The 3,178-nt window shown below is 33.5% G+C and overlaps 1 pseudogene; it reads left to right on the forward strand.

Moving 5' to 3' along the window:
* Positions 1–1,964: 1,964 nt before the first annotated feature.
* On the forward strand, positions 1,965–2,909 carry LOC124219731 (uncharacterized; annotated as a pseudogene).
* The last annotated feature ends 269 nt before the right edge of the window (positions 2,910–3,178 follow it).

Below are 3,178 nucleotides of genomic sequence, written 5' to 3' on the forward strand. Positions count from 1 at the left end.
ATGAGCTAAGTTTATACTACGGTCTGGGAATTCGTCGGCATCCTGACTGTGTGCAGAGTATGAAAAATGAAATATGGGCTACTTATTACCATCGAAGTTCAAGTGACGAGGATCCACAACACATGTACTGCCCTACTGGTTCATCAAGCTGGTGTAAATGACAACAAGCCGCAGCCAACAACACTCTTGAAGGCTTTGTCCACGAGCACCCTCCTCTGGATGTTAAAGTATTGGATATAATTAAGCGCATTTATACCAGCTTATCATCTGATGATTTATTAGAACGATGTTTAGGATCCGAAACACAAAATAATAATGAATCCCTCAATTCATTGATATGGACTTTTGCTCCAAAGCATATTCACGCTGGAACCCAAACTATCGAAATTGCAAATCATTTAGCCGTTGCTATTTTTCATGAAGGCTTTTTAAAGATTTTAAATATAATGGCACTCATGGGCATCATCGTTGGTACTGAAGCTCACACATTTGCTGTTAGACGTAACGAGCAGAGGATTGATCGCTCTGAACTACGAGCTTCTGCTGCTTCAAAAGCAGGCAGAACAGCTCGTTTGGAAGAAAGAAGTTCACAAAATCTCGATTTTGAGAAAGAAGAAGGTCCAATGTATGGATATGGGATCGCCGATTAATCCAAAGTGAGTATTAAACATAATTATCTGAGTTATTTAACTGGAAATCTTTCTCAAACTTGAAACGCGTTTTTCTCAAAACTCCTTTTGTTGAGGTGGTTGACACGATATCTGAAGTTCTATCTGACCGATTCCTTGGAAATTTTGTGAGAATCTTTTTCATACGTCTCTTTATCACTGGAGCTAAGGATTTTGAAAAATTTTAATTTGAAGTATTTTTAAAAAATTCGTAAAGGTCGAAAAACAGGGGTAAAAAAAATTTTTTTTTTTCAAGTAGACGCCATTTTGTGAACTTTTTTTTTTTTTTCGGCCGAAGTTCAAGATGTAGCGACATCTTTACTAATTAAGAATTTTTTTTGTTTGTTCGATTTAGATCACTACAAGGGTTGGAATCATGTCAACCAGGGAGCACTGTTTGACTAGCAACCCCTACTTCACCGACCTGTCACTGGATGAATTTTTGCCTTTTTTTTTCAATTTTTTTTATATACTTTAAAAATCAATAAATATTATATAAAAAAATGGATGGTAAAAATGTTTTTAATTTTTTTTTTATCCTAGTTTGAAAAATACCCAAAAAGTAGGGCTCTAGACCAGAATACCCCCTTAATATTTCATAGTGCTTGATACAAACTAATACTTCATAAAAAGTAAGTAATTAATTGTTGGTTTTTATTTCTACGACATTTACACCGTACTCTTTTGTATTTATTTATCGATGTAACCTATTAACCAATTTCTTTTATCTCCATTAAAAACCATTCTCTAGTTATTTTTTTTACGACGCAATTGTTGATTCTATTTTAATTTGTTCAGGTCGATTAAAGTTAGTTAATGTATAAGATATTATTTTTCTTTAAATAAATAAATTAATTGATACAGATAAAATCATTCCTATTTTTTTCCTATTTAGTAATCCAAAGTATTTTTTCAGGATGTCAAATAAAAGCGATATATGGAATCATTTTATAAAAAAGGATTTAGGGGGAGTATGTAAATATTGCCACATGGAAGTAAAAACTAAAGGGAATACAACAAATTTAAGAAATCATTTACTCAGACGTCACCCACTGATTAAGACCGTAAGTCAAAAAAAGAAGAACGATAGTGGTAGTCGTAATACTCAAAATGGTGATGGAAGTGGTCAAGTTAGTGGAACCTGTATTCTTTATATATAAATAACATTTTTCGTTTTTCTACGTATGAATGTCAAAAATAAAAAGTGATGCTCAACTGAACTAAATAACACTATTCTCTTCGTTTTCTAGGTTTCAGAGAGTGACGCGACTTTAGATAACATTGCAGATTCTCGTAATGTTGATAATTCAGATACTGAAAGTGTGGCTTCAACTCATTCAACTGCTTCTGCATCAATTTCCAAACAGCAGACATTGACGTCTTGAGTTACAAATATAAAAGCATTTGGAGGTAAGACATGAAACTTGAATTCATTATCCTAAAGTTGAGACGCGTACTAAATAAGCAATTATAATTTTTTTGTTTTTTTCTGTTCTCAGATAAAGGTGTTAAGACTGGACAAATAAATAATGCTATAGTATTCATGATAGCAAAAGATGGTTTGCCCTTGAATACAGTGGAAAAAACAGGATTCAATTACCTGATAAAAACAGTGGCACCACTGTGCAAAATTCCAGCTAGAAAAACAATGACTTATATGATTGACGATAAGTATGATGTTCTTTCAAGTCAGCTTAAACTGAAGATAGAAGAAGTCGAAGCCTTAAGTTTGACTGCAGATGTTTGGACTGACCCGCATAATAGCCAGAGCTACATGGGCTTAACTGGCCATTTTATACATGAAAATAAAATGATGAGCATAGTATTTGGTGTATCTGCTCTTACAGAACCTCACAACTCTGAATATTTAGCTCATGTAATTACGATGATGGCAGATAAGTGGAACATAAAAAGTGATAAAGTGATAGCATTCATTACCGATAACGGCGCAAATATTGTCAAAGCTGTTACAATTGTTTACGGCAAAAATAAGCATATACCGTGTTTCGCTCATACATTAAATCTAGTGGCATCGAAGCCATTTGATAATAAAGATGGATTAGAAGAAGCCAAAAATTTGTTAACAGCCGTTAAAGAAATTACTACATACTTTAAGCAAAATACAAATGCTGCCGACTCTTTGAAGAAAGCTCAAGAACACAAAGCAAAACCTTTGACACTTATCCGATCTGTTTGTACGAGATGGAATTCAGTTTTTTACCAGCTGGAACGATTTGTTGATTTGTCTGAAATAATTGCGCCAATATTACTGAAGTACCCGAAAGCACCTACGATGTTAACTGCAGGACAATTAGAACATATAAAAGACCTCATAAATATACTGAGACCGTTGGAAAGAATTACTAAAGAAATATCAGGACAAAATTATGTAACTGTGAGCAAAATCATACCAATTGTATCTTGTCTTACTGAAACGTATAATGCAATGAGAACTTCAACTGACGTTGGTGCTAAAATAAAAACTTGGATTGTTGAAGGCTTGAAAAAAA

The sequence above is a fragment of the Neodiprion pinetum genome, chromosome 1 (assembly GCF_021155775.2).
Source record: "Neodiprion pinetum isolate iyNeoPine1 chromosome 1, iyNeoPine1.2, whole genome shotgun sequence".
In the NCBI taxonomy this organism is placed as follows: Eukaryota; Metazoa; Arthropoda; class Insecta; order Hymenoptera; family Diprionidae; genus Neodiprion; species Neodiprion pinetum.